Source organism: Plectropomus leopardus, chromosome 2, assembly GCF_026936395.1.
Source record: "Plectropomus leopardus strain MGB_pleo_1.0 chromosome 2, ASM2693639v1, whole genome shotgun sequence".
Taxonomy (NCBI): Eukaryota; Metazoa; Chordata; class Actinopteri; order Perciformes; family Serranidae; genus Plectropomus; species Plectropomus leopardus.
The window spans coordinates 23366379-23388735 of record NC_142177.1 but is presented as its reverse complement, the minus strand read 5'-3'; the positions used below and the strand labels follow the sequence as shown (position 1 = coordinate 23388735).

The window sequence follows — 22357 nt, the reverse complement described above, 5'->3', positions numbered from 1 at the left end:
AAAAAAAAATTAATTCTCATTTGAGTAATGAGATAGAACTTTTTTCCCTTGATCACTTGATCTTTGCGGGGCACTGCTGCTGAGCAGCAGATAGCAGCATGCCGCACCGTTATTCCAGCCCCCTTCGAAAATCTCTGCAAGATTACCAGAACAGCTTCAGATATAGTTTGGATCCCTTCCAGATTTCTCAATGTACTGTAACAGATCCTCACCAGTATCAGCACCACTTTACAGCCATACCTCCTCTCAAATAAGGTCCTATAGGTGAACATGTGAAATATCCGTGACCATGTCAGATGTCTTTTTCACCCTCCTCTGGTAAGGATTGACTCATGTGGAGTACAGCGGAGAGTGAGCGTCTCCGGCCTTCCAGATGTCCTAGACATAACAGAGGCTTGTCAGCTCTGTGGCTGGGCTCTAAATGGGTCACTCTCCTTGATATCACACAGCTCCTTCACAATGACCCCACTGTTCTCCTGATATTACAGCACACCAGGTGGCTCACTATGAAAGTCAGACAAATGTGGGCTGCATGTGTTTGTGAGCAGTCGGAAAAACACATGGACATGCACACATGCGGCTGCAGAGTTGTATAAAAACAGTTTTAATACACCGCCAAAATACAGGCCCTGTAAGAGAGCTTATAGAAATAGCTCACAGCTCTGAAAAAAAAAGAAATGGATTTTTCTATCACTACACGATTTCAGATATCTCATGACAAAAACCTTTGATATGGGGAAAATGCATTTTTCATTGATCCGCTTTTCACCTCTTCCAGAGCAGTTTATGCAAGGCTGTATGTAACATAACATGCTATAGGGAGCTCTGCAGAGACGAGTAGGAGGGTAGTAACAAAAAAAAAAAAGAGAGAGAGGGGGCGGGTGGATGGCAGTTCAGTGATTTCTGATTTATGGTTTGATTACAGTCTTTCCATCCTGCTGAAGACTGGCTATATTTGCCTGCATCACGTGAACTTTTTCTCACATGGCCTAGCGGTGCAGCAAGCTCTGTCTCGCTCTGCTCCTCGTCAAAACGAAACATTTTGCACGTACACACGCTGGTAGGATGGCATTCACACACATATGCACAAATACACACTGATTGAGAGATAAAATGGAGAATGGCTCTTTTTAGTCAGCTGAGCAGTCTCCCCTCCAGCAGCCTGGCAACCATTCAATACCATTTACCTCCTACTGGGAAATAATATTGATATTCATAAATGTACCCAGTAAAAGGGAGAAAAGAAAAAGCGATACAATAGACAGTGTGATTCAAGCACAGGTGTCAGCCTCCTTGGGTTCACAATATCGCACTCATCTGAATGAACATCAGCACATTTATTGCTTCAAATATGAATGAGAAGAAGAACTCTATTTATTTAGAATGTCAATGCCACTGTTTTGTAAGAAAAGTAACCATGAAAATTTAGACAATGGAGCTTTTTTTTATTTTCACCTGTAGCTGGCTGGATATTCTCCACTGAGAGCCGCATTCCATTAATAATCTTGGAGTGATCAGACCTTGGCGAGAAAGAAACACTGTAGCAAACCATGCTCCCTTTATGTGCCATTAGTGTTTTTAACCAGCATCGATCCACCTGCATTTAAACCATGTTGGTGTATGAATAGGATGAAAGCTGCAGTGGAAGAGCCAGTCACTGATATCATGTCTCCCAAGGCTTTCATTAAACTGCCATTCATTCATTCTCCTCCTCAGGCCTCCTTAGGCCTCTTACTTTGAATTCTCTAACTGCACTTTCTACATCAGCAACTCGCGGGGCCTTGTGAGTGAAGTGGTACATTCAAGTTCAGCTCGTCACTCAGGCTGGGTATAAAACACGTCAGTGAAGTGGAGAACTAGTTCAGAACTAGTTGAGAACGGGACAGTTCAAGCTGTCAAAATGAGACTTTCCACCCCCGCAAAAAGACATCAAAGACATTTACTGTTAGATTGCGACCTCTTACGGCCTAAGTATGATTAAAGCATCAGAGGAAGTCAGGTGAGTTAGTGTAAAGAGCCAGAAAGTCCCTGGAGGGAGTAGGTTGGGGGAGGGGGGGTTAAACAAATGTGGGACTTTGACCCAGGAGACCACTGTTTGTGTCCCATATGACACCAAAAGTCATCATTTAGTTATTTAGACACACATATGTACAGCACATCACATTACCTATTTAATGTCATGTTAAAATGTTATGTTATGCCTTAAGTTACATAACAAAGGTACTTTTTTTTTTTAACCCAAACCATTCGAAGCTCAACTACACTGGTTAAAATAAGAAACATTCTAGTGGGTTGTATTACCGTGTACGAACAAAGACCTATATGGTTGTGTGGGCTGGAGTACTTGTTGGTCAAAATACAACACTGTAGCACTGAACGGTTGTATTTACTCTAAGAGACCTTATAACAATAAAAAGACTAAGCCCAGCAGTGTTGAAACCAGTAGTCTGTTGGATAGCTATCATTTAATTTGTTTACTTCTTTGGTCAAAATTAGTATTACCAAAAATAGGAAATTTACATTTTTTTCAGCCTGTAATGAACGTGCCTCCTATTTGGTGCTACCAAGAAAGCATGAATTTTGGGTCTGGCTAATGCTGTTATTATATTTTTTTGGGTGCAATACGTTATGCCAACACTAATATCGTTTCTAATGTCAATTACCAAATAACTTAACCAGCTGACGAGCAATATTAGCTGCTTCTTGTTTCTTAATCTGTGATTTGAGTGCTCCCTACTTTACGTCCTTATTCTGTTACTTACTCCATGTCTTTATTTCTTAACATTGGAGTTAACGCACAGAGTGCTAAAGTTACAGGACTTTCCTTTGCTGTGACTGAAAAGTAATTTGAAAGGAACCTAATGCTAGCGAGATTCTGCTCATTTGTACAGGACAAACACAACACTCATGGGCAAATACACAAAGAATGTATTGCCACCGCTGTTAGCCCCATGAATTGTGCATCACCTATAACCACTTTTTGCCCTGCCTGGATGTGATTTACTAAAGATATTGTTCTAAGGGCATAGTGCAAACACACCTATATAATTTTGTAGCTGACTGAAATTTGCCCTTTTTCAGGTTGAATGCAGTTATCCGCAATGCGTATTGCATAAACATGCAAATAGCACAGGAGTATCGAGACCTGATTTCCTTAGCAGCTCAGTACGGGGTGCATTTCACTGTTTGCTGGTGCTTTGAGAACTACACAGATTGTTTTTGTCTTATTTGTGTAAGTTCAATCCTTTTGTGAAATCACTGGGATGCGCTGGAGCTGCTGATAAATGCTGTTGGAATAACAGCTGCTGTTGGTACTAGCTACAGTAACCTATGTCGGAAACGCCCATTTTTGTTTCTCCACTTTTTTTTTCTTTTGTCGAATGGCAAAATGTGTACAATAGCTGCAGTATCATAAGAGTTTGTATTTCAGGTAGAGTGAGGAGAATTCTAATCATTTTCATAGTCGTTTTCAATTATTCCAGATTTTTTTTAAACAGCAGATCAGTTTGAACAAATCATTATCTAGATTTTGTGTCTCTGAGTGCCTGAAAAGTAGGTATTTGGCTACGACAATAATCACCACAATTTACAATAAATAATGCCAACTTGCACTGCTGAGTTGTCAGAAATTGCTTCCTCTAATAGAAAGAGAAAAATAGGGAGAAAGTATAAATCAAATTTTGACATGTTTTAAATTGTTGCAAACAAAACAGATCTGTTCCAGAAATAATGAGCACTATTTGTACTATATATTATTATAATTTGGAGCCTGAAACACCAAACCGCTCATGATTTTGTGGATGAGCCTTCATATGCTGCAGTCAGTTCATTTGGCAGCAAAGCACAGAGCAGACCTGATTGTTTCTGGCAGCACTCAGATAGATCTCAAATTAACACCTAGTGAAAGCTGATGTTAAAAACCTGTGAACACGCACCAAAAAAAAAAAAAAAAAAAAGGTCGACCAGAATGTCGGTTTAGCTCTCACAGCAGCTCCGGCATCGGCGGCCGGTATATTTGAATATGAACAGCCCCGACTGAAAGGTTACGACCCATAAAGAGGGGGGAACGATTTGAGCGAAGAGTGCAGCGGGTAGAAATGTCAGAGTGAGAATGGCAGGAAATATGTTAGTGACAAGGAAAAAGCTGCCCCTGGTATTCTAGAGCCGATGAGTAAAAATAGGGCATTGGGCAAGAAGGCAGGAAACCAGCAGAGCGAGGCCTCTAGTAGGAATTTCTTCTGGGGAGGAGAGATAAGGGACTTAACTCCCTCCTGTCTGGGCCAGACGACTTTAACATGCGACATGTGATCACTGATCACTTATGTAGAGATGGACAGAGGAAGGGGAGATTGAAGAAATGAATAAATGATTTGAGCGCTGAGTGATGTGTGTGTGTGTGTGTGTGTGTGTATGTGTGCGCGCACTGCTGTGTGCTTTCTGATGATCTGTCACTTATTGAGCATTAACAGGACTTTTTAATTAGGTCGAGACTTGTGATGGAAACCAAAGATCGCACACACACACACACACACACACACACACACACACACACACACACACACACACACACACACAAGTGGACTCTCTCACGCAAACACACACATATATACACACACACGCACATGTTGAGGTAATGGCTAAGGAGTGGAAAGTACCTTGTGTGAGAGTCTGAGGTTCCTCAGGTTAAAGAGTGGAAGTTAGACAATAAACAGTGGCCTTATCACACTCCGGGCAGAGCTTCCAACCTGATAGCCCAACATATCACTCTGACTATTAGAAACAAATATGACCTCTACAACTTTCCTCTGCCCACTCACTCCCATGAATAAGCAATTTTGATAAAAAAGGACCCTCAGCGGCAACTTTGTCTCGGTTTTAGACGGCTGTGTGCATGAGCCTCAAGCCTCCTTCTCCCGTCATTTTGCCACATCACACTCATCACGCTGCATTATTCAATTTGCCCATAGTTACGTGACCTCACTGAGACAAGATTTATTGGGATTTTTTTCTGCAAATCAAATTTACAATCCTGCTGGAATGTGAGATCGATGCCCCGGAAGAGGAGAGACAACGAGATGATTATCATATCGTTGATTACAGTACTTTGTACGCGAGGTGTCGGTAGTGGAACTGATAGGGCGCTCACTGACACATCCAGTACACAGTTGACAGGCTGACCACTTCTTATAAACTGTGGGTGGTTCAGGAGTTCCTGGTGCTGATCTCACAAAGTTAGAACGTGCTACACATACTTGACTAAAAATAGTGAACAACTTAACATTTACGCTGACAAAAGAGGTCACTGACATTTATCGATTGTTTCTAAGTATTTTATAACTGTTCTGAGAGTAGAAAAAACATGACTTGGCTCCTGATGATCAACTTTTTATAACTTATTTCCTAAAAAGAAGTTGGCCTCATTCACCCACCATTCTTAGGAAGCACAGTTGTTTTTCTTGTGAGGCCATTATGTTTAACAGCTGTTTCATTGGGAACTTTTGTATATCATGTTGTATTTTAATATGTTGTGATTTTGCACAGCAACAGCAACTTAGTTCTTTTGATTTTTTTTTTTTTAATCTCAATGGGACTAATAAATAAATAAGAAATTCCTTCTTAAAATCAAACAATTCTCACAAGATTCTTTTTTTTTTCTTATTTAGGATTTGTTCTAAGAAAAGAAATCATCAGAAATCAGAAAATAATCTACATACACAAAAACACTTTCATGCAAAGTTCTATAGAATCAAATTCTATAGCTCTATAGGATTTAACAACAATACATTTTATTAACATCAGGAACCCAAACAGGTCTCTCTTTAATGGAGGTTGAAGAAAGAAAAAAGCAATGAGGATCAAACAACCACGACCAAGGATCCAAAAGAGCCTGAACTGAAAACCGGGGCCTAAATACAAACCACGCTGATGTGGGATGAAGTGAAGGTGCAGGAAAAAAGGGCAGAGAAGCTCAGGTGAGGGAAATGAAGGTAATTAGTTAGAGGAACCTGGACACATTAGTCTGTGACAACTAGTGATTGAAAATACTACAAAATATCAGGGGTTCGAGTGGGTAGGTGGGACAAAAAATGACAAAGCAGCGCTCGGAGTAAGTTATTAGCTTACAGAAACACTGTGTAAAATAGTCCACCTTCCACCTTCTCTTCACCTCTCTCTGTCTCTCTCTTATAAACCTATGACACTGTTTTATGTCCTGACAGTTGTGCTACATATAATGCATACAATTTGTGATTTGGGGGTCGGGTCGCTGATTAACAAGTAATTTTAGCATACTATGCATCTTTTTGTGCTATTTTATTTCCATTCCTGGCGCTACTAAATATGACAGCTCGTTTGGCATTCACCTTCTGAAGAAATACTCCGGTGCCCCACCATCTTTAGGCTTTTGGTTGGGCGTTCTTGACTTAATTCCATTCTTGACTTAATTCTGTCAAATTATCTTCTTCTTCTTCAGTTTCTGTATGTGCACTTGGCTCTGTTGTCTCATGCCCTTTTATGGGGATTTGCAGGATGTTTACCTATGCTAAAAATGATGAACTGGCGCCTGATTTAGCTTACGAGGACAGTGGTATTCATCATTATAAAGGTTGTCATTAATGTGACAGAGAACCTTTTTTAAGAACAAATTTAAGACAAATCTCAGAAAGATGTTGGTTAATGAAGCCAAATGTTTGCTATCAGTAGGAAAATTTAAAAGGCATATAAAACTTACGAGCGGTTGATTTCAAATGGTAAGTTTTCAACGAACAAGCCACAGTCAAGCTATGAGCTGCTGCCAGCTGTTAACTGAGCTTGACAGACTTTTTTGCATTGATTGCATTCTGAATAGAAGCTACTGTGAAATAAAAGAGTAACCTCTGAACACTGAAAAAAGTCTCATTTATGAACCAGTTGTGCTACTTTTATTGTAATGAATACTCTGCTTTAAAAAAATGTTGAACGACCCTCAAGAGAAGGCAGCTGGAGATTGGAAATAATACAAAAGTGGGAGGGTAAAGATCAGCGTATATTTTAGGATTTGGGGAATACAGGATTTCTGCAGCACTCTGACAGAATAGTATGAAACGTGCTCTTCGATAATTAGAGTTGAAAGACAGAAGTGCTTCCATTGACAAGGGGGAACGGTGTTACATAAGCGTCCTTATGTGTCCTTGTTGTGTCCAGTTGCTGTCATATTGAGGACACAGCCTTCCCTCCAGCTATACTGCTGTATGAGACAATAACCTAAATACCTGTCGGATTTCTCTAATTTCTCTCTCTCTCTTTCTGTGCTTCTTTATGTCTTTCTCTCTTTGTGATCCCGTTTCATCCTCACATTGTCTCTCTGTCTCTCCCCCATGCAGCCCCCGTTACCCACACTCCCTCATGGTCACTCTCTTAAGTGATTGCTACATTTCATCTCATGGTAAATCGGCCGTCAGCCCGGTGAGCTATCATTATGCAAATGATGGGCAATTCAATTTCAGTTGGTCGGAGGGGGAATTTCTAATTAGGGTGAGGCACAGCACTCAAGATGGAGAGAAAGATGTAAAGGCAGAGCGAGAGGAAGGCAGAGGGGTGCTGGAAAAGGATACCAGAGGTAAAGAGAGAGGAAGGCTGGAGAGAAAGAGAAAGCTGGAAGAGAAGTATCCATCCACGAAATCAACACCTGCATCACAATTATACTCTTCAGTTGGCTGTGAGTCTCCTGCTGCCTCCTGCTCTTCTCATTGTGTTCTTTCCTTGCTTATCCAGTTAATTTTAATGTACTTCTGAGCTTTCTTAGAAAACAATCCAGAGAAAAGGTTTCTCATGCACAAGATTTAGGGTGTTTTTCCACTGTGGAAACCTCTGACAAACACAAAAAAACCATGTAATCACAACATTTTTCATGATACTGCAGTGAGCAAAGTTCTCAATTAGTAAAATGACAGTTTCACATGGGGAGAGCATGGTTACTTAGTGTAAACTATAAATATCTATCTTTGACTCATCTGCTATTTGTGTCATTACACTTGTCTCATAACTTGTGGCAAGTTATACATGCAGAGTATGAAGGGGGGGTTTAGTACTTTGAATCTAACGCTGAATCACTTTGCATTGCCTGATAGGAATTTTCCTTTTGGTGGTCAGACCTTTTTTTCCTTTCGGTGCAGTTAGTCAAATTGAATTGAATTAAATTTCTCAAGTATCAAGTACTCAAGGGCTAATCTACATCCATTTACAAGTCAGGTGTCAGTTGACCATTGAAACTTACAGTTACAAACCATTAATGTATAGCAATATTGTAAAAATACAGTATAATGGAAAGTTAGCTACAATATAACACTTTAAACGTCCCATTGTGTTGTAGAATACTGTGATGAATAAATAAATGGTAATATACTTGTAAATTACAGCAGGATGCTGGCAATTACAATTATCGGAATCCTATACTGTAATTTTACAGAAACATTTGCTACAATGAACATTTGAATTAGGTCTGCAACTACCAATTATTATTATTATTATTATTATTATTATCATTATTATTATTATTATTATTATCATTATTATTATTATTTTATTTAACTGTTAAATAACCAGGAAAAGGGACTCACTGAGATTTAAAATCTATTATTTCAACAGTGCCCTGGCTAAGAGAGGCAGCAGCACAAATAACATGGTTGCACACAGTAAAATTTAACAATCAAACATGACAGTTTAGAAGAACTTATATAAATTGTAAAATATTTTTAAAAAATCTTCAATCATTCAAAACATCTGCAGGCAGATGTGACTTCTTCCAACTCATTTAGAAACACATTAAATGTGTCCAATGAGACAAATGTTCAGCTAAGTTTGCAGCTGATTCCAAACTCAGAAAGCAGCGCACTTTAATATCCTTTTTTTCAGTTCCATGCAGACTTTAGGAACAGCGAACAAGAATAAATCCAGGGAGCAAAGATAATAACTTCCAATACTTCTTTTTTTTTTTTTTTTTTTTAGTATGTAGATCCGTAGGTAAGACGGTAGTGGAGAAAGAACAGCCTTATAAGTAAGAATGTGCCAACGGTTAAGTCGAAGCTGACCGTCCAACCCGAGCATACAGAGAGCAATGGTGAGTAAGGGCTTTGAGATTTGTAATAAATCTCAGTGCTCCATTGTAGACAGTATCCAGCATGTGTGGGCATTGTGAAGATGTATGCATGCATTTGTTATTATTAATTAAAGCCTAGATTATTTTCTTAATAAATTGCTTTTGGGCTGCAACTAACTTTTTATTTTCATTGTTGATTAACCTGTCATTTATTTTCTTAGTGAACCGATTTGTTTTTTTTTGGTCTATAAAATGTCAAAGCAAATGGCGAAAAAGGTTGATCAGTGGTTCCCAAAGTCCAAGGGGACATCCTAATATTTTGTCCACAATCCTAAGATATTCAGTTTATTGTCAAAGAGGAGTAAAGAGAATTAAAATATATACATTTAAAAAGCTGATAATGAGTTTTGACCGTTTTTCTTAAAAAAAAAAAAAGAAAAAAAAACCAGCTAAATTGTCAAATAACAATACATTATTGTTATGATCATAATTTCTTCAAGATACAATATTACTGTGATTTTAAACATTGCAATATGCTGAGAATCGCAGTAACATCTATTGTGATTTATTACCCCTTTCAACTGCAAATTATATCCCAAAGGTAAACTTTATCAGCATCTTTTATCATCCATTAAAATACACCATTTTAATGTGGCAAAATGTATCTTCATTTTTTTCTAGAAAGCTACCAGCAGTTTAATTTGTATTTGCAGTACTAATTATTTGTTTAACAAAAAAAGGGAAAGAAGCAGGTAGCAGGTTTGATGCTTTTTTAAACAAAGTGTGGTGCCAGTCATACATCATCATCAGGTCACAATATAATAATATAATAATAAAAATGTTCTGTCAAACCATAGGCTACAAAACAATGAAGCACACAGCAGATAATGACATAAATATCACCAAAAAACAGCACTGCAAAAACAATCGACCACAGCTCAGTTCAGTTCAGCTCAATATGTGTATTCAGCCAGCAAACAAAGCAATTTTGTGTGCGTGTGTTAGTGAGTGTGTGCGCGTGAACATGTGTCCCACAAGCTCAAAATTTCAGTCCACTCAATCCGTTTTGGGTTTTCCCGACAAGCCAACACAGATCAATCCCAATCCAGTTTCAATCACCAACAGAGAATCCAACTCCGGGTTTTACTCAAACAACAAATCAGGAAATCAACACACAAAGTAGCGTCAGTAAGCGCAGTTCAATGACAGCGGATCATTCACAACTTTAACAGCAGGTACTCACGGCGCCGCTGACCACTCACCCCGTCACTCGGGACTGCAGAGTCGGTTTTAACTCTTGCAACGCTGTAACTCCTAGGGAAACTCTGACAGGGAAATACACATCCACATACACGGGGCTGATCCGGACACCGGTGGATTTCCTCCCACGAGCGGACCAAAACACCGCGGACTTTCTAACGCGCGTTGATGCTGAATGTAAAACTGGCGTCTTTCCTGCACTGACCAGCAGCAGCAGTGACTAAACACCAAGTTTTCCTGCAGGTTGGTTTCACCTGCACGGTTGTGATTGGTTAATTGATAGATTGTGGGTGTTAACATGAATGAACTCGACAGGTGGGATGTAATTCTCGCCCCAAAAATAAAAACGACACATGCTGAACTGCTCTTTATCCTTACCCCAGAGCGAAGGTGGTATTCTCATTTCTTGTTACTGACAGTTAAAAAACTAAACTGAATTTGCAGTGATGTTAAACAGAAAAGAACAGCAAATTTGGCTATGAAAGGATGCTAAAAACGTGTACAATTTTCTATACCATATTTGCTTTCAAATGCATCATTACCAGGGGCGTGTCTAGGGAGTGGCCAGGGGGCACCACTGAAATCTGATAGGCCACCTGATTGGCCATCTGCCTAGTCAATTTTCTTTTAATTGTTTGACCAGTAAACTGAGGGCACGTTCAATCTTAAAACGTTTTGCACCATTTTGCTATGGTTTCCAGATTGAACAACGTGCTTCCTTAAAAACGGTGTGCATTGGGAATTGATGTATGATTTCTCTCATTTGATGGTGTGTCAAAAACGACGTGTTTATGAATAGATTTTCAGTAGATCTTTACTCATGCTTTGTTTATTTTCACGCTTGGTTTGGCAATGTAAACATGTTTTTCTTATGCCAAAAAGCCCTTTGAACTGACTTGTATTATATCCTGTGGTATTGAAAGGCAGTGTGTCTGATCAACACAGCAGGGTGTTCAACGCACCACCGGTTCTTTTTAAATAAACGTTTTGCTATGTTTTGTTGGGGCTGAATGCAGCCCAGTAAACTGAATTTTCATTATAGGTGCAATTCAGTCTTGAACCTGAGAGGCAGTAATGTGCCAGAGTTGTGTCTAACCTGACTAATTTTACAAATAAATTGATGCAACTGTTAAAAAGTTTGTTCACACAGACTTATTTATTGTAATTTGGCACTTCGTACTTGCTATTGTACTATTTACTTTTGGGGGAACACTTGCATTAATAAAGTATGGGAGCTTTATTTTGTATTTGTGTGGTGTCACTCTGTTGTGTTGTGAGTGGTAGATCTATTTATCTTTTAAACTAGACTATAAACAGGAAAGTAAGACACTGCAATTGTAGTAACTGGTGTAGGTATGGGTAGAGGAGACGCATGGCTTCATTGGCCTCATTTCTATCAAAAACATGGGAAGGAAATGAGCAACTTAAGAAGAAATGACAAAAAATAGCAAAGATCAAAAAGGTAAAATGTACAAGAAAATGAGTGCATACAAAACAGCAACAAAAACAGAATGCAAAAAAAGAAAAGAAATTGAAATACCTAATTATAATAATATATTTAAATGAAAATTCCCCCCTATCTTTTTTAAAATAATTTTCTAAATCTGCAAATTTCTTGCAATTTGCAGGACACTTCTGGCCAAGTTGCTCATTGCAATTTCCCCCCAGGTTTTCTAAAGAATTCAAACCCATATGCTTGGGGTTCAAAGATTTGAACACTTGAAAGGCGTCAAAGAACAGCACAAGAAAAGTGATGTCAATCCAGGTTTCAAAGGGTTAAACACTTCTTTTTTTTTACGTCTGTGCAGTCCACCTCCGTACAGCACATGTTTAGCGGAATTGAAAAAGAGCCTTAACATGATGAATACAATTAATATATTTACAGTATCTGCAGGTTTCTGTGATACATTTTCACCAATGATTTTTCATGATGCTGTCAAACTAGTCCAGTTCTGTGCAGCACGTTTATTTTTTTGATGGAGCATCTTTTTTTCCCTCCCATCACTGTGATGACGCATTAGGCTTGTCTGTGTCTTTTTTTTTTCTTTCAGCAGCCCAGAAGGGACAACATGTTTCCTGCAGGGAAAAAAAAACCTTGGTCAAACTGTTCCATCTTGATTAAGCGAACGTGCTCAATTTAGCTGCATATGAGGGTTGTTTGCATACTCAGGTTGTTTGTGTCTCTCCGTTTGCGCTTAGTTAACAGTCATTTAAGATTTGATTTATGTGTTGGTTCAGTGTAGTCTCTCGGTATCACATGCTGTCCACTCTGTATTTGTGCGTCCGTGTATGTGTGTGTGCGTGTGTGTGTGTGTGAGTCTGCACACATATCTGTGTGGGCGTTTTGACTGTTTTGCACATCCACACATATTTGAGCATGTGTAGGTGTATGAATGTGCTGGGTATCAACCATACATTCTCACACACACACACACACACACACACACACACACACACACACACGCACACACACACACACAGAGAGAGAGAGAGAGAGAGAGAGAACAGAGGATTCAGCTGAGATCAGCAGCTCACCCTAGGCTGTCAAATATTCTGTCAGCACAGCCCAAGAATCACAATTGGACTCTTTGGGAGGCATTAATTCAAAGCACCGTAACAATGCTCTCTGAAACCAAATCAACTGCCTGTAGTCAGCATATCAACTCTCAACTAACTCTCTCCCTCTATCTCTATATCTCCATCTCTCTCTCTCTCTTCTCTTGCCTCCTCTACAGCTCTCACTCTCTACTCTGTCTTTACTGCCTTGTCTTCTCGCTCCTCTCTCCCTCTCTCTCTCTTCTTCCAATGTGTGATTGAACTTCTAAACATGTTGCCAAAGCTGACTTACTGTACAGGGTTGCCTAACTCAGACAGTGACTTTCTCTTACATCTCATGAAGGCAACACTTTTATTTCGACTAAACTAAAACTGTATCGTTAATGTCCAAAACTGAATATGTTTTGAACCTTTTGGCACCTTTAATGGCTGCAAAGATCAGCTGTATTCATTGCTGATTGAGAAGTCATTGATTTACTTTAAAAATAATTAACAGATCATATTTTAAAATATTATAAAGTACTGAAAAATGCAGATCAGGATGTCATAAGGCCAAGGGTGAATGTCTCATTTTAACATGAGATTCTTGGTTTTAAACCAAAAGTTTAAAGTCAAGAAAAGAAATGCAGGGAACAATCACATTTGACGAGCTAGAATTGGAGCTTGTATACTTGATCATTAAAATTGTTGTCCATAAAATTCCTGTTGCTAATCAACTAATCGTTTCAGCTCTGCTTCTTTTCCTGTCTCACTATCAGTGTTTCTGCGTTGCTGAAAATCCTCATAATGCCGCACAGATGGTGTTAAATTTGCTAAGTTCTGTAAAAGGAAACATGAGAACATTTATATCACAGACGCAGAATTTCTCATGAAATCAGATGACAAATGCAAACTGACATTCAGGGAGTCTCTGCTCTCCACAGCAATCCCAATTTGTTAAGGAATTATTCTCCTCAGCTTCTGCTTGTATTAAACTAATCTAGCCTTCGCGTGTACATCTTCTTGGAAAAAAAAAAGAAAAGGAGAAAATCCCCTGTTTTTGTATTAGCTAAATCTTCTCTCAACCATCTGTTTTCGGCCTGTAACACACAAGTTGTGGCCAGAGCAGAGCACAGAGGTGCTGGCTCTGCTTGTCAGTTGTTGGTTTTAAGTTTTATTGTTGTAACGGCATGTTGTTTTGCCTTCAGGAAACAGCATCAAAAGATGAGGGGTTCTAAAAAAAACCCCAGATATATGAAAATGAAAAGTTTCTTTTCTCCCCTCTGTACCAGAGAGAGCAAGGGCACAGACTGCACTTTATTAATGTGCTCCATCTCCCTGCCTTTTGTGTCAAATATAATACAAAGGGCAGAAAGTAACAGAAAATAGAGAATTTCAGTCATTTTACATGTAATCCTTGGTTAGAGATGTTGTAGAGGTCTACGTGCCATGTTTAAAATTGCTTTTGATGACATTATTCATCAACTGATTGCTTGTCTCTGACATTCATCTTTACTGTAGATGAAGCCTGATTACTTTTCTTTCATTTGAACTAAACTAATTTTGTCTTTAATTTTGCACTTTGAAGAATCCCTACAACAAACTGCACTTGACCATTGACTGGAGCAAAAAATCTTTAATTACATCTATAACTTTTTTATTTCATTTTTCTGTTCGGAGAGTTAAAAAAAAAATAAAATGCTGCGTTTAATCCACTCAATAATCCACTCAGCCAGAATCTAAAGCTTTGGTGCAATTTTAGATGGTGCTGTTGAATTTCCTATCTACCTGCCTGAAAACATGCAGCCGAGCTCTACATTGTTGTTCCAGTAGATACAGAATCTACTTTCTGTGACAGCGCCTCTGTAGCTGCAGGTACAGACACACAAAGTCAAGATAGAAAGAACAAGAAAGAGTCAGGGGAAGAGGAAGGTGAGCTGCACAGTGTCATAAAAGTTTGAGAAATGAGCACAAAGCCGAAAACCCAAACTGTGTTGCAGATGTGTAACCTCAACTTTCACTGTTAATTGTGTTTCTTAAAAATAGCAAAAACATTTTCAGCTGTTTATCAAATGAAAAGAATCAGCTACAGTCAAGTTTTGACAAACAAGCACCTCTGTTTATGGCTGAGATTAAAGGGATACCTCTCCCGAAAATCAAAAATACATATTTTTCCTGTTCCTTGTGGTGCTGTTTAGCAATCTAGATTGTTTTAGTGTGAGTTGCTGAGTGTTGGAGATATCAACTGTAGAGATGTCTGCCTTTTCGCCAATACAATGGAAATAGATGGCACTTGGCTTGTGGTGCTCAAAGTGACAAAAAAAATATTTCAACCACTCAACAGCAATGTCTCTTTCCAGAAATCATGACCTGGTTACTCGCCGTCTGTAACACCACACAGAAGGAGGCTACTGCTAACTAATCTAGTACCACTGAAGCCCCTTTCCCACTGAACAAAAACCCACAAAAAACTCACTAACATCTGGCTTTTCGCATTTAATGGGAAAGGTTACGATCTGCATCCACTCCCTGGACAAACGTCTCTGCAGTAGTCACGGATTTTCATCAGCTCCAACTCCGATTGGCAGTGATGGAAATATGACATTTGGGTTGGTGCATTCATTTTTTTGCCCCTTTCTGTGCATGATCTATTGATGGCCAACCACAAAATACTGCCCTTCTCCAGCTAAGCAGTGCTTGAACATTGCCCCAAATTTAATCTGCACAGAATTTAAGGGAGACGCTGACGTGGCACACCGGAGCTGTTTAAACAACTCTGATCTACAGGGAAAAGAAAAGGCACTATTGCTTCTTCTTTAGAAGGCCTTCATATACACACTAAGTTTGGTGTATAAAGGGTAAAAGCTAGCCAATGTTACAGCTATGCCGAGAAGCCACCATTAATGTTAACATCTCAAGCTGCCACAAGCAAGAGTCTCTGGTCCATGTGTAAATGTACAGTTCCTTTTGCATGGTTATACGGTTAATGGGTTAGTTTGGTAGAAAGAAATAGTTCCTACATAAAACTGCTCACATAAGGTCTGTGAATTATCCTGAGTAACTGCGTCATGATTTCTGGAGACATTGCTGTTGAGTTTTTCGTATGTATGATTTTGGCACTTTGAGCACCACAAGCCAAGCGCCATTTAGTTCCATTATATTCAAGAGAAGGCAGACATCTCTACCACCAATATCTCTACCACCAATATCTCAAACACTCGACAACTCACACCGAAACAATCTAAACGGATAAATAGCACTATATACTATATTTTTGATTTTGGGGTGTACTGTCTCTTTAAGGTAAAGACTTATCACAATATTTATGTTAGAAAAAGGTTTTCCATCATCTACAGTAGGAAACACTGGCAGGAGTTGGGTCAGAAATTACCAGAATCAAAGGACAATGTGACCTCCTTGCTCTCACTTTCCACTGTAGGTTTTCTGAGTTAAACAACACAGCATGTATTTGCATTTCAACACATCCTGCTCCTCTCTTGAAATGCCAGGAGACTGAGAATAAAGAGAAAAGAAATAAAAGACACAGAGAGATAGATGAATATATTGATAGACAACGAGAGAGAGAGGGAAAGAGAGAAGCTGATGTCAGAGGTTCAGCTGATGTATTGTGCTTATGTGTAAATTGTGATCCATGTTGACTGATGGAGCAACAAAAACCACTGCAGAAATATAAACAGAAGATAAGGCAGCAGGAGGAAGGGCGGAGGCACAGCAAGGGGTGGAGAGAAGTGACGAGCCAAAACAAGAGGACAAGAAAAGAGAGGACACATGATATTAAGTTTTATAACGGTTGTTACATAATCAACTGTTCCCACCTTAAAAGCACAGGCGTAAGCATGTACGTACATACAAGCTCACACGAGTTTACACCAGTAATGGATGGAGAGTCTCTGTAAAAGCTGCGGTCAGCTATAAATAGCCCCGGCTCAAGCGCTGGGGTTGGCTGGATAACCCCGATAGTGTGATCAGTAGTTTGAGTGTCAGTAGTGGCCCGAGGCAAGTAGCCCCTGGGTTCATGTCCTGGTTATGGTCGAGCTGCTTAGGCCTCAGCTGACATCTCTTTCATGCACACAACTCATCTGTCTGTCTCTTACTGCAGGTGTTTGGGGATAAATAATGCAAACCAACAAATACATCCGGATGGGATGTGACATGCCTCCTGATTTATAATCTATGTGAAAATAAACAGAAATACCTAAACAATCACTGTAAACATGTGCATCAATATGTTTTTGCAACTCAGGTCTGTAGCTTCCAGCCTTGAGAAATCAATGCTTTGAATTGATTCACTATATTACACAAGTACTGGCTTAACAGTAGAGTCTAATGCAATTTTCTACATGACCTCTGAGCCATATATTTAAGTTACTTCTCTGTTCATATATCATAGTTTAACTTTGTCCTTCCCATTGAAACAAACAACACACAAAGTGTTTTCAGGGTCTCAAGGCTAGAACTCACAGGGATACTGTGCAAAGTTAAGTTTGTTTCATAAAGTTAAGAAACCTAAAAAGTTAAGTTATTATGACAAAGTTATTTGTCATAATAAAATTATATTACATACTTTTCGTCAGAGCCCTGGACTCAAGGCATATGACTTAAACTGTTGTCTTTAGACTCCACTTGACAGTATCAAAAAAGACACTTAGACTTGAGCCCTTTGACTATGATGATATTTGATAACCTGTGCCAAGCCTAAGATGAAGAAGTATGTGATTTAAAAAAAAAAAAGTGCCACAAATCTATTGATTTTCCCTTTATTTCCTGACTCAACTAATATTAATACACACCATTCATTTCCAGCAAGTTGACACTTGAGTCAACAAAAAAAAACCCCTGCAAGTTGAAAATTACAGATGGACACGCAACAACTAGCAACAAACTACACATTTTTTAAAAGTATACATTATTTTAGTAAATTTAATTTTATTAATACTGTGTGTGCTAAAATGGCATTACATTTGGTAAAGAGCACATAATAGATTGTTTAAGATTAGAAGCTTTAAGTTTAGGACTTGGGACTTGCCTGTCTTGACTTGGGACTTGAATGCAAAGACTTGAAACTTACTTGTGACTTGTGGCAAAACATTAACTTGCTCCCCTCTACTGTACATCCTACAAAACTGAGCTCGATCGTCACATTAAATGGCATGATATTCAGTTAGGGCTTGGCAATATGGAGGAAACAGAGTATTAGAATGTTTTTGACCAAGTACCTCGATGTCGGTATTGCGACAATACTTTAGGGTTGGCTTTTGGTCACAAATTATTTACATAGTGAGATTTTTGATTAAAAAAACTATAGTAATATGGATATAATGACTAAGTGTGTGAAAGAAAATATTTTAACAGCTAGACAGTCTTGTAAGTTCAGAAAATTGCACAACTTTACTGTAATGCTGCTTTTAAAACCAGGAAAAGATGCTGCTTATATTACGATATTAAAAATCTAACACGATATATAATCTGGTATCACAATATTGTTATGATATCAATACATTTCAAAGCTCTACATTCAGTGCAAAATACATGAAAGAAAATGATTCATCATGATTTGCAAACCAATGTTGCACGCTGCAGTTTTGTCTCAGACTTAAGTCTGTAAAAACCACTGAAAAAGTGATTCATACTCTGCTATTGACTGTTAGACCACCGCAGCTAGAAATCCGACTGAAATTGTGTAATATGTTTATGCAACAGAGCCGACAGGATAATGTATGTTAGCAGTTAAAATGTGAGGAAGAACAGCACCACAGGAAGCAGAATTAAACAATGCATAGGCACTGAAATTGGAATGAGTGCAATGTTTTGTATCATTGATCTTATGTCAGTGTGCATGCATTGTTGAGTGCATACTGTACATACAGTATGGAGTACTGTCTCCATGATGTATAAATACAGTACGTGTGTACATGCATGATTGTGTGACTGTGTGCATACATTACTGCATGCTATAGATGAGTGATAGGGTTTCCTCATAAGCCGGTCTGGGCCCTGCATTCCTCTCATCGGTGAAGTCTGATGTGTGCAGGCCTTTCAGCTAATCTGGGAAGAATGTCGGCTGCAGACACACATGTGTTCCATTAAGTCCAGATCTGCGTAAATAATATAACATGCAACAGCTAACGTTACAGGTAACTATACCCCCACAGCTGTGCCTTTGGATTTGCAGTGCCCCACCACCCCCACCTATAAAAAGGCAATGCTGATATCTAATGAGGAGGCTTACCATGGCATCTACTGTGCTTCAGGCAGGGATAAAAATGATGCTGAATATTTATTAGATAGGGGTGTAAAAAAATATTGATAGACTTAATTATCATGACATTATGTCTTGTGATACTGCATCAATTCTCAGAAACACTGTATTGAGTTATAATGAACAGTTTACATGCAAACTCCCTGACTGCTTGATAGCACTGTTGTTATCCATCTTCAGACATTTGACTCTTCCACTCCAATGCATCTTACCACTACTGTTACAGAGACTGTGATAAATACAAATGTAGATACCACTGTTCTGATTGCAATAAGAGGTGAACTTTTTTTACTCAGATTTTATGTACATTCTGGTGTTCTTCATACAATGACAGTTTTCATGAAATTAGATTAAAAAACATTGCAATATATCCCCTTGCTAACAGTATCACAGTATATTGCATCGTAGCCCCTGTGTCGTGATATGTGTCCTATTGCCAGATTCCTGCCGAAACACAGAGCCTGACAGATTTAACTGGATATTGAGAATAATAAAAATCTGATACCAATACATCAGCCACAACCCAACTGTGAGAAAGATGTTTGTATTGTACGTTTTTACAAACTATGTGTGAATATGAATATGTCACATTTTATAACAGATACTTTACGTTCTTCTGCAGGGTTGTAGTAAAAGTGTGGTTATTTTAGGCACGAAAGTTACTTGGTTATTGTTAGGAAATTATCATGTTTTGGCTTATAACAGTGGCTCAAACACCACTGGGAAACACTGCAATACGATGGTTAAAAAAAAACAACAACACAGGTTTGGTGCCACAGTTATGAGTTGAAAAGCGAAAACTGGTCGCCAAAAAACAACCGGTGTTTTTTGTTTTGAACAGTCGTCTGCAGCTTTGCAGGCCTCCTGCCTAGATGAAATACAATTACAATTACATCATTTTAGAAGCTTTGAGATGTTATGTATAAAACATGCAAATGCCATGTATTCATGGTGTGTAGAAGTGTATAAAGCTAAAATTTTCCTCTGGTGACTGGGCTTCTGGACGATTTTTTTTTTTTTTTTTGCTTCTCCTTGAAATATTCTGTCTTTACACACAAAAAAATGGACATAAGAATGTTTCTCTGATAAGAAATTTTACAGTCAAAACCAAATCTTTACTGTTTTATCAGAGAGGATATGTAACATTTTTAATACATGGTTCAATATGTACAAAATGCTGCTATCTAAACAAAAATGTGAGAGATACAACAACATGTGAATATAAATGTTTACATCAATATGTTCATCTTGGCCAATAATCAGTATCAGTTGGCCTTGATTATATAATGTGGTGGTAGATGTTAGTAGATGTTGACTTGTTAGGAAAACCACACTTAAGCTTATTGTAGCAAATAAGATGATTTGTCAAACACAATCTGAAACTATCACTTGCATCAGTATAATCAGCATCATGTAAATCTGTACATGAGCATAAAAGTCTGTCACACGGCAGCAGTCTAGCGAGAGGGCACATCACAGCCCCCCTTCCTCGCTCCCCTCTATTGTTAATGGTTCTACATCCAGACGACCGTCATTGGCTCTCTGTGTTTACTGTCTGCCTGCTCAGCTTGTACTGATTGGCTCTGCTCTGCCAAGTGACAGGACAATGTTTGCTTTTGCTGTCTGCCTGGGGAAGTCCCTCTTGTCCCCAGCCAGGTCCGGCTACAGTAACTGATACAAAGTTCAGAGGATGCCAGCCTCTTCCTGGTGCGGTGCAGCATCTTTCTGTGGCTGTACACCCAAGTTAGAAACTAAGTGAGTTACAGCGTTGTTTATTTATGAATTTATTTATTTTACCTTTACTTTTCTGAGGGAGGATTTCAGTAGCGCGAGCAAACAAGTGAACTCTGCCTTCTGCTCTATTTTGGTCAGAACTAGAGTGTGGGTGTGCAGGATTTAAAAGAAAAAGAATAAGTGGTTAGACTCAACATGGTGTCGAACAGAGACGATAAACTCCTGGCAGCATCTGGTTTTGGTAGAAATATCACAGAAACCCAAAGCCAGCCAGAAATCTAAAGAGAGGTGAGAAGGGTGAGAGCATCTGAAGTGAGGACTTGAAAACAAAAGAAAGGTGTCAGAGAACAAGTGTAGAGAACAATGCTTCTTGCACTTGCAAACTGTTGTGAGCCAGCAAGGAAATGTGAGGAGTTTGGCTGTTGCTGTTCTGGGTGCCAGCACTCCTAATGAGTCTGTCAGGGCCAGTTAGCGCAGCCAGGCCTGCTTGTGTCCCCTCCAGGCCGCAGACAGCTGTTATTAGCCCCGTAATGGCATGCCACAGGGCCAGATTAGCCTGGCACACTGGAGAAATATCAAACATTCACTTACTGTGGCTCCTTCGCAGGCTAAAGCAGCTATTCTGCGAGGCATTCATTTAGCAGCGATGCTGGCAAGCTACCTAACAAGCCACAAAAGAAAAAGTCTCCACTGAAGGAAGCAGTTAGTGTACAGTAGCTCCTCTGGAAGGCAGAAAGAAAAACGAATGTCTGACTGGAGGATGTGAAAAACACAACATGCCAGGCCATGCTGCGGATTATGACCTGGAGTGGCACTACTACTAATATAAATGCCAAATAAATACTTATATTGCAATAAAGAAGCCAATGTAAAAAAAAAATGGTCTTGGTCACATGGTCACTCTTACAATTAAAGGTGCTAACTACAACCACATAGGGTTCTTTGGTTTTCTCCAATTGGAAAAGTCTTTATGGTTCCTGGTAGAACCCTTTATGAAAGTTCTACCTGGAACTCTTTCATACTCCTTTACCAACAGCTCAGCTTTTTGTCATTGAACCAGCTCTGTTCAGAATTCATGCCTGCATTTCATATTCTGAAACAGAATAGGAGATTTTTAATTGATCTCTGGGATGAAACTGTGAAATTGTGATTTTCACAAGTTTTGATCAGAACCATTGTAAGTAAGTAGGGAAAAGTTTATTTATATAGCACCTTCCAAAACCTAGGTCACACAGTGCTGTACAAAAAGAAAGAAGTGTGATCGAGGATGTTTAATCAATGGAAGGTGTTGCACAGTGCAAAATGGAAATAAACAGTTTTAGCAATATTACGGTTTAAAAAAGCATGGGCCAACTGTTAATGAGACCACTGAACACTTGTTTTCCCTGACAATTTCTCATGGACTTCTCCAGTGTTGCTTCTCCATCATCTCTTTCCAACCTGTAGAATATGAATTGCCTACTGATGTTGTC

The 22357-nt window shown here is 39.0% G+C and overlaps 2 protein-coding genes across 5 annotated transcripts in view; one reads left to right on the top strand and one right to left on the bottom strand.

Moving 5' to 3' along the window:
• The window catches only part of LOC121957005 (suppressor of tumorigenicity 7 protein-like), a 93409-nt gene extending 82936 nt beyond the window's left edge, over positions 1-10473 (bottom strand). Inside the window, exon 1 of the mRNA XM_042505479.2 lies at positions 10339-10473. The gene's annotated coding sequence lies outside the window, so the exon portion shown is untranslated. The remainder of the gene's footprint in view (positions 1-10338) is intronic.
• The window catches only part of tox2 (TOX high mobility group box family member 2), a 145978-nt gene that overhangs the window by 39516 nt on the left and 84105 nt on the right, over positions 1-22357 (top strand). The gene's annotated exons all lie outside the window — the stretch shown is intronic.